Source organism: Anser brachyrhynchus (assembly GCF_964034855.1).
Source record: "Anser brachyrhynchus genome assembly, chromosome: 2".
Classification (NCBI taxonomy): Eukaryota; Metazoa; Chordata; class Aves; order Anseriformes; family Anatidae; genus Anser; species Anser brachyrhynchus.
The window spans coordinates 92,585,538-92,601,368 of record NC_137695.1 but is presented as its reverse complement, the minus strand read 5'-3'; the positions used below and the strand labels follow the sequence as shown (position 1 = coordinate 92,601,368).

At 38.7% G+C, this 15,831-nt stretch overlaps 1 protein-coding gene across 9 annotated transcripts in view; it reads left to right on the top strand.

The window, feature by feature from the left end:
* Positions 1-15,831, top strand: part of MOCOS (molybdenum cofactor sulfurase) — an 884,654-nt gene that overhangs the window by 783,747 nt on the left and 85,076 nt on the right. The gene's annotated exons all lie outside the window — the stretch shown is intronic.

Genomic DNA, 15,831 nt, shown 5'->3' with positions numbered 1-15,831 from the left:
AAGAGACAAGTCACAGCTTGCTGCAGGGGAAGTTCTGACTGGATATAAAGAAGTATTCTTTTTCAGGATGAGGGTAGTCAAACACTGGAACAAGTGCCCAGAGAAGTCTGCCAAATCTCCATCCTTGGGTATATTCAGAATTTGGCTGGACTTGGCCCTGAACAATCAGAGCCTGTGGCTATGTATAACTACACTTGAGATTTCTAAACAAGCTCATATCCTGCCATTTTCGTCTATCCTGTGGTTTATGGAATTGACGTTCCCCAGTCATACTAAGTTTGGGAAGCCAGCGTAAACCTGGCAAAGGTCCCTTTGCAGTGGATTTCCCTGGTAACCATCATTTCCATGGTACATTTACTGCCATGACTTTATCTTCCCAAGGAAAGGGAAGAGCAGGCTTGCTGGCTTGCTAGGGAGCCTTTTGACTTTGAAACTCTTTCCTGAGCTCCCCCTGTTTGAGTATCTTTGAAGTCCTTGCCAGGGAGCTAACACTGCAGTCCCAGATACAACTTTGAGCTGGATCATAGTCTTCAAACCAGATGCTGTATGTGAGGGGTGACACTCATCGTGCCGTGTTGACTCCAGGATACCCTTCTGCTTGTCTGGCTCTGCACCCCAAACACACAGCCTGTCTGTGATTGCTGCTGTAGGTCAGTGATTCTCCTGAAAGGTGCAGGAGATTGCACCTAGCCAGGGAAGCATGCAGCACTGGCTGTGCAGGAGCCTGGCACTGTGGCGTGCTTCCACATGTGGTGTGCGCAAAGTTAACAAAATATGCTCCTGGAATATGTCTCATAGTCAGGTGCATGCACAGTTAATGTGAAATTTCTGGACCTCCCTTCTCCAGTGCACCCTTCAATTTCCTATATTAAGGCATAAAGTGCATCATGATCTGAGTTGAGAGAGACACTGACCACGAGCTTTTCAGGCTTGCATAATTTCTACTTGTGTCTGTGGAGGTTTCTTGTCAGGAGTTATCTGAAGGTTTCTGGTTTCTTCTTCCTCACAGAGATTTTTGTGAAGGATATTCTCGTATATACTTGCTCATGTGGAAGTCAATAGAAGAGTTTTCATTGACTTTAATGGGAGTCTGACTGAGCCCCAACAAAAAAGGATGGTTTGCTTTATGGGGCTCTGCATGGAAACCAGGGATCCAAAATAAGCCTTTACTATACATACCTTCTTGCACTACAAAATGGTTCAGAAGAATGTACAATCTTAAGCAAACACATTCTTTTGTAAAGGGGGCTAACTGCTTTGGTTTAATGTGTAGGAGCATCGCCTGGCATGCCTGATGTAATGGGAGTATCTCTTCCATTGCATTCCTCGTCCATCTCAGCCTTCTCTTGGTACCCATTTCAGCTAAACTACTGAAAAAATCTCCTGGTACTAGGCAGAGGGGGATATTTGACCCTGAACAAAATGTGAAGCAGTTGATAAAAGGGTAGAATACATGCGAGAACAGAGTCTGTTGAGACCTTTCAGTCTTTACTATTGCTTTTAATTTGCCTTCTCACGGATAGCAGTGATGAAGATCTAGGGTAGCTGAAGTGACTTGGAGACCTGTCTGTCAAAGGGTTTATCCACAAAAATGTTATGAGGGTGAGTCAGTTGGCTTTAATTCTGAGCTTGATTCATTTATTGCTTATTGAGTTTTGGTTTTGTTTGTTTATTTGTTTTAAGATATATATATTTTTTAAGTCTGGCTTTAATAATAACTTTCTGTCTCCAGTATCTGAAGTATATAAAATTTTATTTGCTCCAACACTCATCAATACCCAGGTTTAACTGGTTCAAATAGCAAAGCAGATGCATTTATACTATGCTGAAGGGAACAAGGTGAACTGTTGTATTTGTTCATTAATAAAAAATGCACTCAACTATATCAGCACCATATTCTTTAGCAGTCTGCCTGAATGAAATCATTACAAAGCTTTTTATGGTGCTCTGTCACTTTGAGAGTAGCTATGGACTGCTGTCTTCTGGATGCTGGAACATTTCTGTGGATGTGGTAAAAAGTTTCATAAGTCTTCCAAAGCAATGATTTCAGTTTTCTGAGGCATAACAACATCTATATTAAATTAGCTTCACAGAGATTTTTTAGTGTTGGGTTTTTGTTTTTTTTTTCTTACTATATTCTAATTATTGTATTCTAACAGGTATAATAACCTCTGTTTTTCCTGATATTGCTTATTGCAACAGCTTATGTTTTTGCTAGAAAGCAAGGTTTCTTAAAGCTAAAAATAGCTAGGTCAAAAACATAGAGGTTGTTACAAGTTTTCAGACTAATAATCCTTTCATTTAAAATAAAAATAAAAATAAAAACTAGGAATATTTCTATTTTCCTTGGAAAAATTAACTTGTCACACTGCTTAATAGAAGAAAGGCAAAGGGAGGTGAGATTAGATATAGATATATATATATATATATATATATATAGGCTGAAGGACTGAGTGAGAAGAAACCTACTCTGAGGAGAAAATTGAGAAACTAAATAAACAATGTTTGTGACATCTTTGGATTTAGAAACTTCATCACTACTGGTGTAGCTTAGGTACTTTGGTGGTCTCTAGACAAACTCTGGAGTGCCACACTGAAAAGCAGAAGTGACAGCACTGCCTCTTAACATCTATAAGAGACCAGTGAAAGTTACAGGAATCTATGGTGAAAGAAGAAATTTAATTCTGCAAAGGATTTTAGACACCAGTTGATCCCTGAATTTTTCCCAAAGTCAGGTTAGTCCTATACCATTATATGTGACCCCAGATGAATTAAAACTTGCTCCACATAAGTAGGAATGTTCAGTGTCTCCCTTCATACTAAAACGTAAGTGATTATGGGTGTGTGTACATACATTTCCACGTGGTATTTTTTTTAATTAAAATTTGTTCATACAGAAGAGAAATCAAGTAACTACCTTTAAAAGGTGGTAGGACAAAGTTGTACAGCTGTGGTCACATTTGGATTTTTCCATCACAAACCACAGCCTACGAAGCGGTAGGTGCTGTCCAGAACGGTTTGTTTACCTTTCCAAATGTTTAGCTCTTCAGTATCTGTAGGCATTGAATATATCTGTGCCTGGCACAACCAATGCAGCAAGGGATGTAGTGATTTGGTATTGCCATTTTCCCCTCACCGTGCCTCCTGGACATCATTGAGAGTATTGAAGCTTTGCAGGTTCCTTAATTTCTGTTGAAGGAACTCTGTTCCTTTTGAACATAGATTATTGGCGTTTGCATGTATGCAATAAAGCTATCACATGCTGTAGGAATGCTCTGCAATCCAGGATTGCAGATTTGTTCTTATCCACTTTATGTATATTTCTTCCACTTCAACTGTCAGAGTTTCCAGTGGCAAAATGCACTGTCAGATGGGAATCACTTCTGAATGATGCTTTCTTGTAGCTCCTGGTTGCATTCACCCACTACAAAAAGTGCTTCTCATTCTGGGTTGGAAATAGCGTGGAGCAGAAACAAGCAAGATAAACAAAGTGATTTTATTATTAAGCGTTCTCTTCTGTGTAATGAAAGCACTGCTGAAGTTCTCTTGGGATGTAAGGTAGCTGGATTGACCGGTGTAATTATTGAAGATAGAGAGGGAGATCACTAATGGAAGGTTTCATCATTAGGCTGTGCTGAGATAAGTAGAGGTCTGTTTCCAAGTCTGATATCATCCCAACTAAGTCCTTGACCTGTCTCAACTTCCATTTATCAAGAAGGCATAGTTCATGCCAAAGTTATATCATGATGTGTGCGAGTATTTAAGGCATTTTCAGACATCTTGTATATTAGGATCTTTAAACTTGACCTTAGCTGCTATGCACTCTTATTAGTAAATATTTATCAGTTTTACAAATGAAGCTAATGTACATCATTGGCAATTATTTTGGAAGTGCTACTTTAATTATGATGTCTATTCAGTCAGGAAACATTAATCCTTTTCACAGTAAAATGTAATATGTATTGGAAGGAATAGTGAAATGCAGACTAAGTCTCCTAAGCATGATGAATTTAAAGTCCTTTTTAAAGCCATTTGGTTGTTGATTGGTTGTTGGAAAGTAAAGGTTGTGCTGGCTTTTGTAGAGTCAATTATACCACATAACAGCTGAAAAAAAAATACAGTGCAGGATGCTAAATGGTAAGGCTAATTTTTATTTTTACCTTGGCCTTTGAAAGTTGGGACTTCTGAGTTGTTTTCTGCCATGTTTTAGTTTTTGCCATCGTCTCATATATCAAGGACTGGTTGCAGCTAGTGGTGGGGTATTGGACAGCCTCCTGATGATGGTACTGTACAGACTCTCATGTGTGTCATGTTTAAATACTTATGGTTTCACAAATTATCCAGTTCAGGGTCAGAAAATATTTTTCTTTCCTTGATCAGATTGGCAAGGATCACTGGAATTTCTTCTGTGTAGAGATTTGTGACTGCTTCCTGCCATCATCTTGGCTTTTCACTTGGACAGTTGGTGTAATACCTGTGATTTTTTACTGCTTTCATCCTTGGTGCTGCTTTCATTCATATTTTTAATGGATTGGGTTTTTTTCTTTTATTTTAAGATTAAAGATGGCATTAATACATGTCTTCTGGCATGTGATAGGCATGTTGGAAGTGGATGCTCCATTTTGGCCAAAATATATAAAATTCTTCACTTTTGAGGAAACCCTCCCCTTGGTTTGAGAGAGGATGAATCACTGATGGAAATTTTTACTTTCCCTCTGCCAACCATTTGCCACAAGATGAACTGTAATGTAAAAGAAACCTGAGCAATTTGTACAAGTCTCCTCACTTCACTGCTCACAATTAACACCTTCTGTAACTGCACTTGGAAGATCAATAGGGTTTGTTGATGTCTTTTTTCATGAGAAAAAAAAATGTTCGACAAGTTGACACTGGGGAGAAGATGTTCTATCCACACTCTAAATATGAAAATATGGGTACACTAAAGAGAGGACATTTTAAAATCTGGCTTCAGAAAGAAAAGTAAGACTTATAAATATGAAAGGATTGTAAAAAAAAAAAAAAAAAATGCTTAAAGCCAATAGGTATTCTGATTCCCAGATAATGACACTACTAGGTACGTCAAAAGACAAAAATCTCTCCTTTCCTTTCATGGTTAGTGAGGTGACTGTTTCTGTTTTCTATTTTCTATCCCTGCATGAACTTGGTTTAGAGAACAAACTAGAAAGAAAGTTATTTATGAACTGCTACCAGCTCTTGCTGCTAGCATGTTATGTCAGTCTAGGTTTCTTAGTTTTCTTTTGTGACTTGACTAATGCAAACTACACATAATTTATACCCTTGAAAGCAGAGCAGAACAGCTAGGGCTTGATTTCAGAAGCTATGAAAAAGTGAGTTAGCAGGAAAAAATCCTGCCAAGGCTGCTTTTGGAGGGTTTAATCTGTATATAAGGTTTATTTCTAGAAATGAAAACTGCTTTTATGTTTTTGGTTTTGTTCTAATGCACATTTACTAATATTGATGTGGATTGTATTTGCAAGCTGCCTAATCTGTGAAGAGGGCTAGGCAAGGACTAAAAATGTCAGTCTTTCCTCAGACTTGTAGAGATAACACAGGGAGAGGTAGTACAGTACAGAAATGTCTTGGGTGTTTTTGCATAATACAGCTGAAGAGAAAAATACACTTCTTAGGAACTAAAATAAGAAGAAAAATGTCTTTGTTATAAGCTGAGCTGATGAAGAAAAAGTGCTGCACAGCTGACAGAAGATATACACTTGGCAAGAGGTAATTGTTCTATGTTCAAACAAAGCAGCTAGCAAGACTTCTGTGTTGAAGGCATTTGGTGGCAAGCAGTATTATTGCAGGGGAGGGATTTGTAGCAGAGTCTTCTCGTGCTTGGGAGACATCTGGAAAGAGGAAGCCGAAGCAACTAATACCTGGGGGATCAGCGCAGGTGCTGTGGCACTGGCTTGCCAAGGCCAGTGCTGGCAGGAAGCATTGCTGACGGGCTTTTCGCTCGTGCAGTGATAACTGAGCTCTTGAAGTCTGCAGTTACTGAGAACTTCTCCTTTGGCAGGGCTATGTGCATTGCAGCTCCCCAGATATTAATGAGTGTAAGAAACTTGAGGCATTTTTGCTTTGAGGGAGCTTCATGTGTTACCGTATAAAAGGATGCTGGATTCACTGATCTCAGTTTTCTCACCAAGTAATGTTTAACCATACACTATTAACACCAGAGAGTCTCGTGTATACCAGTTAGTATGACCCATGTCTGCCTTCCCTCCTCCATCCATCTTTACGTGCATAGTTTAATCCCTGGATGATCAAGAAATTACATACATGTATTGGGTGTCCTACTAGTTGCACTTCCATACTGCAGATCAGGATTTACTTTTGTAGTTACTGGAAGCACCCTGGTGTAAAACTGCTTTAAGTAAGATAGCAGTATGCCCTTTGGTTTTTGGTATGATTTATACACCTTCATCTAACAGTTGGTTTAAAAATAAAATAAAATAAAAACACATGGGGAAGAAATAGAAAGAACAGCATTGTCATGAGGAATATGGCAGCTGCTGAACTTATAGTATCCTCAGTGATACTGTGTTATGGGTTGCTGTCTTTACTAAAACCAGCAGAAATGCCACTGTCTTACAAAGAACCAGTGATTTAGAAGAACTGTTGCTCTGAATCCTGAGGAGTGATAAAGTGCGCTCTTGCACTTGTCATTCCCAGATACAGGCTTTAAGACAGGAGTGTTGTCATTAGTTGTGCATTCTTGTCTGCTTTCTCTCTCTGCTAATCATTTTTTTTCCAGCCCTGATTGTTAACATAAGAATTTGGAGGCCTTCCTTGAGCTGCGGTAGCTATAAATCAAAGTTGTTAATGAGCTGATAAAAGTAAAGTTTCTCCATGTGCTAGTTCAGTTTCTTCAAGGTAGTGGTTGGTAATTTAACAAGAATGATAAAATCCCAGGCCTCTTCTCTCCCTATCACTGAAATCAAGAGAAGTATATAGTAGTGAACAACCAGGAAAGCAAGATGGGAGGACATTTAATAAATTGTAGTGATTAATCTATCTCTATACCAACTCTATTTATGTAGTTCAAAATAAACCATTGTGTTTCTAATCAAAGAAGTTACTTTTTATTTATTTATTTATTTTACCATAGTAGAGCAAATTACTAATCAATCAGTATATTTTTTGATCACATTGTATGTGAATGCTGTTTATCCTTGACTTAAACTGTGGAGCCTCATTCCTATTCAGATTATCTTTTGAACAAGGTTTTACCAATGTGGACACTAACTGAATTCTGATGTTCTTGCAGTTCTGAGTACCTTAGTGTATGTACATGGGTTAATACAGGAGAGGTGACTTATCTGCTTTGCATCAGATGGCTTCTGTGAAACTAAGCCCTGACCTGAGTTGAGGTTGAGTCACCATCCCTGGAGGTCTTTAAGAGACGTTTAGATGTTGAACCTAGTGATATGGTCTAGTGGAGGACTTGTTAGTGTTAGGTCAGAGGTTGGGCTAGGTGATCGTGGAGGTCGCTTCCAACCTAGACGATTCTGTGATTCTGTGATTCTGTGACCTATTGATGTATCAGAACCTCTACAGTATAATCATAGAATCACAGAATGGTTTGGATTAGAAGGGACCTTAAAGATCATCTAATTCCAATCCCCCTGCCGCGGGTAGGGATACTTCCACTAGACCAAAGCCCCATCCAGCCTGTCCTTGAACACCTCCAGGGATGGGGCATCCACAGCTTCTCTGGGCAACCTGTGCCAGTGCCTCACCACCCTCTGAGTGAAGAATTTCTTCTTATAGTTAATCCAAATCAACCCTCTTTTAGTTTAAAACCATTCAATCCCTTTGTCCTATCACTATACTCTCAGATAAAGAGTGCCTCTCAAACTTTCTCGTATGCCCCTTTTAAGTACTGGAAGGCTGCTATAAGGTCTCCCCAGAGCCTTCTCTTCTCCAGGCTGAACAACCCCAACTCCCTCAGCCTCCCTTCCTAGGAGAGGTGCTCCATCCCCTTAATCATTCTCATGGCCCTCCTCTGGACTCGTTCTAACAGCCCCAGTCCCAATACCAGTCTCTGAGGTACAGCTGTCATTGCTGATCTCCACTTGGACACTGAGGCATTGACTGCAACTCCTTGAGTGCGACCATCCCGCCAGTTCCTTACCTACCAGCTGGTCCATCCATCAAATCCACGTTCCCCAATTTAGAGTCAAGGATATCATGCAAGACAGTGTCAAATGCTTTGCACAAGTCCAGGTAGGTGATGTCAGTTGCTCTTCCCCATCCACCAAAGCTGTAACCCCATTGTAGAAGGCCACCAGATTTTTCAGGCACGATCTACCCATAGTGAAGCCATGTTGGCTGTCATCAGTCACCTCCTTATTTTCCATAGGCCTTAGCATAGTTTTCAGGAGGATCTGCTCCATGATCTTGTCAAGCATAGAAGTGAGACAGACCTCATTTGTGTGTACACTCTTATGAAGTCAATGGGGCCATGAAAAGAAGGCTAATTACAATGGATAGGGTGAGGATGAGGACTTTTGAGGCTTGAGCTCCTTTTCTCACTCACAAAGTTTACTTGACTTTTATTGAATCACGTACATACTAATATTCAGGGGAGCAGTGAGTTAGGTAACTGTGTTCACAGACTCACAGAATGGTTGAGGTTGATAGGGGACTTCTGGAGGCCACCTTGTCCAATGCTCTACTCAAGCAGGGATACCCAGAGCAGGTTGCCTGGGACCATGTCCGAGCAGGAGACTCCCTAGCCTCTATGGGCAACATATGCCAGTCAGCGCTCATTTACCCACTTGGTGAAGAATTGCTTCCTGAAAGAGTTTCTAGATCTGGATTTGGACTCTGTGTGGGATTTACCTTACGTTGTTCTCAGAAGCAATGTCTGATCTGACTATCTAGATTTCCATTGCAATCCATGGAAAGAGACAGTACTTCACCACCTTGATTTCTCTGACGTATTTTGAATATTTGGGATGAAGTGAGTTATAGCCAGCAATGCCAGTTCTTCTCATTGTCTATTAAGGGAGCTTAGATGATTAGCTTAGCATGGCATAAGAAATTTTTTGACTTTTAAAGAACCTTCCTGCTTAATGGTCATGTGGGACTAGAAATCTGAACTGTCAGATTAATTGAGGTGGAAGTAGTGTTCCTGAGTATTTTGGGTTTTTTTAGCCTGTCCTTAGGATTTGTGGTTAGTGTTCGGCATAACAGACTCTCCGTTTCTATTGGCTGAAATAAACTGATAAAGCAGAACAGGGAATATGTTGGAAAAATCCTGAGGAGCGTGAAGTCTTCACATAAGTTTTCTTATTTGTGAAACCCTCATCCGTCTGTTACTCAAAGTGATTTCTGATTTGCAACATATATTTCATGCTTCAAATCCAAGCTTATTCAGGTAGATATTGCTTTCTCTGAGAGGGAAAGGCTTACATTCTGACAGCAGACAAACTATTTTGCAAAGGCAAAAAAAAAAAAAAAATCTATCTCCAGGGAGAGAATGTCCCTGTTATTTAAAAAAAAAAAAAATAAAAAAATCATAGAATCAGTCAGGTTGGAAAAAAGAATATGTACAGCTGACTTCAGAAGTCTGTTATCATTTTCATTTCCAACTTACTAGTTAAAGCAGATTAGGAAGAAAGCTCAATTGGTTCTTTTGCATCAAAAGAAGCTGTTGTTGGGACTGTTGTTAATTTATTAGGAAAGTCATGCTCAGCGGAGCACATATTTGCTAATGGGTGTAGATAGAATTAAAACAATTACAGACTCAGTATTACAAAATGAGCAAGTAGGTGAGATAGTCTTGCGCAACTATCTGAAAATACCGCCAAGCACACATCATGTATTTGGAAGGCAAGTCTGAAATAATGGATGACTTCTTTTTTCTTTCTGTAGATAAAGAGTCTATTCCAAGTTCTGCCTGAGGTAGTGTTGTGAAATCTGTCACTTTCAATAAACAAAGTGGGAGAAATTATTGTAGCCTACATCAAGGGAGAATGGGTATAAGACCCTACTCTTCAATAAAGGTTGTAGGAATATTAACAGCAGTCAAGAGTAATGAAACTCTGATCTGCTGGCTCATATACTGACCCAGCACTGCCGATGCATTGCTAAAGGAAATCTTGGAAAAACACTTTCTGTCTTTAATATCTTCCTCCCTAGAAGATCATTTTCTGTGTCAGATGTAGTTAGGAGATGACGGAATTGTCAGTTTCAGTACAAAGTTGCCATTATCATTGCTAAGAAATAGAGAACCTATAAAGGCTGTGGAACCACATTTTTCAGAGGTGAGGGTTTTTATAGTTAGCCTTGGGTGTAGAACTTCCAAAGATTTTTTGCTGCCTAAATTGATTGGTGGGTCAAGGTCTTGGTTATTCCTGGAATGCCATTTTTAAATGGGGAAAAAAAAAAAAAAACAAAATTTTGCAGCTGTATTCTTAAGCCTGTACAAGAAATAGTCAAGTACCCTCTATAGTACTAGCTGAAAACCAGAGCTGAAACAGAAATGGAAAATAAAATTAGACTTGAATTAATTCCATTAAATCTTAAACAATATAATATATTGCTAATTAATTTCGCCATGTCTTGATATGCTAACAAGGAAATAAAATGTTACCTTGTGGATACTAATTTACTTGACAGATACGTGAACAGATTTCTTACCAATATACACCTAGAAAATGAATCTTGATAGGGCAGTGAAATAAATTTAATTATATGAAGTACTAGAGCACTGTGTGACAGAAGAAGGGATCAATGTTTTGGCATTCGCAAGAAGGTCTGTCTGGTCCTGGGGCGTGCACTTCAGCCATCCCTCTGCAGATGTCAGGGTCCCATTCCAATGCACGTTGGTTACCGTGGCAAGGATTACTTTATTTCATTTACTACATTTCTAATTTCCTAGCTAACTGGATCCAGCTTTTTCAGCCCATCATGCAACACAGAGATTTTATGCTAAATCCAAAGGGGCTAAATTAAAGTGAAAGGAAATTTGCATATTGTGTAAAACTCTACTTGTTCAGCAGATCCAGATTATGTGGTGCTAATCACAAACACTAGATAGAGAAAATCCTCTTGAAGTCACCCTGGGGTTAAGTCAACTGCTTTACACTCTTTGACATATACCCATGAAATATGTAATCAAGTCTGTTTGACGTCCTCTCCTAATTACGTGTGTGTATTTTAAGCAGATGCTTTTCCAGCTGATCTGTGCCTTTTGAGATCTTTTCTTCATTATTAATCAGAAAATCATGCTGTATGTTAACGACAAGTGCCAATTATGAGAAACTAATATTAGTTTCTTTGCTTAGAAGCTGTGCTTTTCCAAATAAGACCATTGCCAAACAACATATAGATGTAAAGAAAATGTAAGAATCTCTGAATGTTATCCATCAGGGGCATAATTATTCTACCATGTACTGCTCTATTTCAGCCTAAAACTAAAATTTATTCTCCCATATACCAATTTTTTTCTTTGAGAGAAAACATTAAGTAAATTCTCTGCTGGAAGGAAAAATGGACTATTAGTTTTCGCAAAAGCTGGAATTTAAATGATAAAAATATTTTCCCCTCAAGACTCTACATTCTTAACTTCTGTCAAGAATATTAATACATAAGTTTAGCCTTTCATGAATTCTTCTTAGTCAGTGAGATAATAACAGAAGACAAAATTAATATTTAATTAACTTGGGTGTCACTGAGTTTTGAGTAAAACCCACTTTTATTGTGACTATGACAGAATAGTCTTCAGAATTGCTAGTGACCTAGTTGCTCTTACCCCTACTCTTCAGTTTAAAGGCACAAACTGCCACTTGCATTTTGTTGTAGCTTAGTTTATAATTTTAGTGTGTTCCCTTCAGTGAGTTTAGCAGAGACATCTACTGGCAAAATTTTAACTAGCATTCTCTTCTTCATGTCCTATGAGGCAATTTCTTAAACCTCTTAAGGGAGATGTTCTGATATTCAAATGAGTACTTTGCAACTTTTAGACATTAAATCTGTTATTTGAGAAGAAGCATTAACTAGTATGATACAAAATCAATAAGGCAAATTTCTTCCTATTGCCTCACTAAGGTTACTTCATATAGTACTACTCCACTACTTTTAGGGCAGTTGTGTATAACAGAGAAGAAGAGAATAAAGGAATGTATGATCCATTATAGACAAACAGGACTAATTGCAAATTACATAAAAACCCTAGCTAGTCTCCACTGATTTTTGATTCAATCAATATAGAGTGAAAAGAAATAAATTGTGGGATATAATCAGAGGAGCTATACAGCCTACAGTGGCTGGTTTCATGCCTGATGCTTGCTCCATGCTTGCAGTTTATTTTTTTGACAAACATCTGCCTCAGCTGTCACTTTTGAGTTTTTAATGGCTCTCAGTGGAGCTGTTGTGGATCCGGGTTAAACAGTTACCTGCTAGTTGAGGTTTAAACACTTAGAGGTGGTGGAAAGAGCAAATGCCTCGTGCTGGGGAAGCCACCAAGCCTGCCTTGGGCTCCAACACCTGCAGGACCCCCAGGTGTAGGCCAAATGTCCCAGCCTCTTCCTAAACCTCGGCACCCTCCCAGGAGACATCCCTCCTTGTGCCGTGGGAGCTTGTGGAGGTGGGAAATAACACTAAAACATCACAGATGATTACACCCTCCCCAACCAAAGGGCATACAATATTTTAAAAATAAATTGTTGCAGGCTTGGGTCACCTATGGATTCAAGACTCATCTTGGCAGCTCATCCATCTGTTTGAAGTGGGCATATTTTCTCACAGTTTCTACCAGTGAAATATATTTTTAAAGTACCTGTCTTCTAATGATTGTTTTTCAGGCAACAGTTGAATTGTTTTAAAAGAGATGAATCTTTCTTATAAGCAGGCCTGCTACAGCAGTGAAATTTTTCAGACCAGCTTTATTCAAGTAAAATGTCACTGTTCTCTGAAGTAAACGTTCACTGAACATATTCTTGCTCAGTTTGTGTGCTCTCTCCCTAAACGTATTCATTTTATTTTACTCTAAGTTTACATGCATTTGTAATGGTCATTTCAGGTCTGTTACACTTTCAGGTCTATGTGTACAACTCAGCCAAACTGTAAAATTAAGACCCACACATCTGTTTACCAATATCACATCCCCTACTCACCCACTGTTATTCACATCGTTATTTCCATGAAAAGAAGACTTCACTGGGCAAAGGATCTCCACTTGTATATTTCTTTAATCTCAAATGTTGCATTTCTATGACAGTGGGAAGAATATTTTTTATAACTTTCCCCCCCTCTCCTCCTCTCTATTCTCTTTTCTTTTTTCTTGTTACTTTTTTACTTTAAAGAGCTTGCAAGTATTTTGTTAAAGCATCTTACAAATTGTGCTCTACTATACTAATGTAATACAAAGCTTTGACATGGGTTGGTTAATCTTGCTTGTTGCTTATGATCTTTTAGCTTGACTGTGTTGTCTCAGGTTTATGCTAATATTTCAGATTTATTATTGTTTTGATGAAGAAATGCTACTTCTGATATTCTATTCGTATTATTAATTGAAACTCCAGGACACTAAAATTTTATCCTAGTTTCTCCTTTAAAACAAACTTTCAAATCAGCGTGAACTTTGGCTACCTTCCTACTGAATGCTTCATAAGATTTTAAGGCAGCTATAAAAATCAGTATTTTGTAAGTATTACGTTAATGTCAATGATATTCTGACAAGTATCAACAAAAAAAACAACATGGTGCTGAGCAGGGAGAATACTGCTCTAAGATAGTATTTGAATAAAAGCTACATTAAGTTTTATAAACTGAGGGTGCATAGATAAAATAAAAACTTGGATTATCAAGTCCATGAGACAAATTCAGTAGTCTCTTGAAAAATATGGACTGAATCAGCAGATTTTTATTTTCAATTAATTTTACCATTAATCACAAAAATCACAAGGATTTAGGGGATAAGATATCCAAGACATTTTCTCAGCTTAACTATGTATGTCAGTCAGAGGCCAGTCGTTTTATACAACAGAGTGACGTTGGCATGAAGTCTGTTCAGTTATATGTAGCTATTTCACTAAGCAAACTAGACGGAGCTATAGTCAAAAGAGCTGGTTTAAACCTCTTGATACTAGAAAGATTTTGATGGCATAACCACACTGGAAAAACCCTTAAGGAATAAAAAGCTAGGCTTCTGAGAGTCTACCGCCGCAGTTCCATGTTTAAGGCATGGTACTCCAAGTCAGGGAAAATGCCACATTTCTCGTATGGCATCATTCTGCACCCCTTTTCTAACGACCTAAGTAATGATTGCACTGCACAAAGCAGCAAATGTTCACGATCCTATGGGGAGTCTTTACCTGGTATAAACTGTCAGTGTGTGTTGATGTTCCTTTCTGAGAGGGTGGTCAGGCACTGGGACAGGCTCCCCAGGGCAGTGGTCACAGCACCAAGCTATCGGAGTTCAAGAAGTGTTTGGACAGTGTTCTCAGGCATATGGTCTGATTTTTGGGTGGTCCTGTGCAGACCCAGGAGTTGGACTCAATGATCCTTGTGGGTCCCTTCCAACTCAGGATGTTCTGTGATTCTATGAATAGTAGAGGTATGGTAGTTGACACCATCTGCCCCCTAAACATTTGGCCAAGATCTTGTGGATGCTGTTTGCAAAGCTGCCATTTATTGGTGGGTTTTAGATGTGCCTTCAAAATAATGACCTAAAACAATCTAGCTAGTTTCACTCCTTGGACATTGCTAGAAGTTCATACCATAAAATAACTTGATTACAGAAATTAAAGGGCAAGGCTTAGGGTCAGAATTATTGGACTTACTCTTTATATAAACACATTTTCATAAATTTTGGCAACCCTATAGAGTGGTATGATTTTCTTTCTATACTATGTAAAGATGAATTGGAGCAAACTGATCTAGAAGAGTGAATAGACAACAGGATAGGTTATGTTTAAGCATGTTTTGGGACAGAGGAGGATGTTTGTTTTGAACGGTTTCTTTTTTCAATATAGATCCCATAATCACAACAATAGTTTATTTTCCTTCTTGTGACTAGGCGTTAAACAATAAAACCCAGCTCCCAACTAGCAGAGAGTCTGGGCCCAAGCGTGAATAAGTTGTGTTCTTAAAGAATAACAAAAGTATTGTGTGAGTAAATGTGGGAGGGTTGCCATTCTATTCACCATCATGATGCAATCTCTCTGAAATACTTTCTCCATGTAACTGGCAAATGGCAACCAAAAGCAACAGACCTCTGCCTTTTCAGAATGGTTCCAGGCACCTGATTTCTTTTAGGAAAAGTATCATTAGATTTTTTGTTGTTGTAATTTCTTTGTTCTCTGCCATTTTTATTGATTTGGTTTGAGGCTTTCTTATTTTTTTATTTTGAGATAAATAAGATGGTCTTTGAAAGAGACATGAAAACTGGCTGGAGTTTACTTAAGCTGTGGTTCACGAGATCTGCTAATTCATCTTGGCTGATTAAGTGATTAAGTGATTTCTGTTTCCAGACATCCACTCCAAATCTTGGCCAGAGTTGATGCCTAGAGGCTGAGTAGTAAGTGTACCTACTTCTGTGCTCTGAGAGTTGGCAGCCCAGCTTACTAACCTAAGTTACACTTACCTCTGCCTCCATAAATAAAAATCACAAAATGCTTTGGCTGAATGTTCCGATTCCAGTCCTTACTAGGGTTATGGGTGACAGTGAAAGAGTTTGAAACCTCTGGATTATAGCCTCTTGTGCCAGTGCGCTGCACAGCCTGACAGAAGCTGCTAGAGAGGTTTGAATATCAATATCATTTAAAAAAACATCAGTCAGGCCCAAAGGTATTTGAGACATAA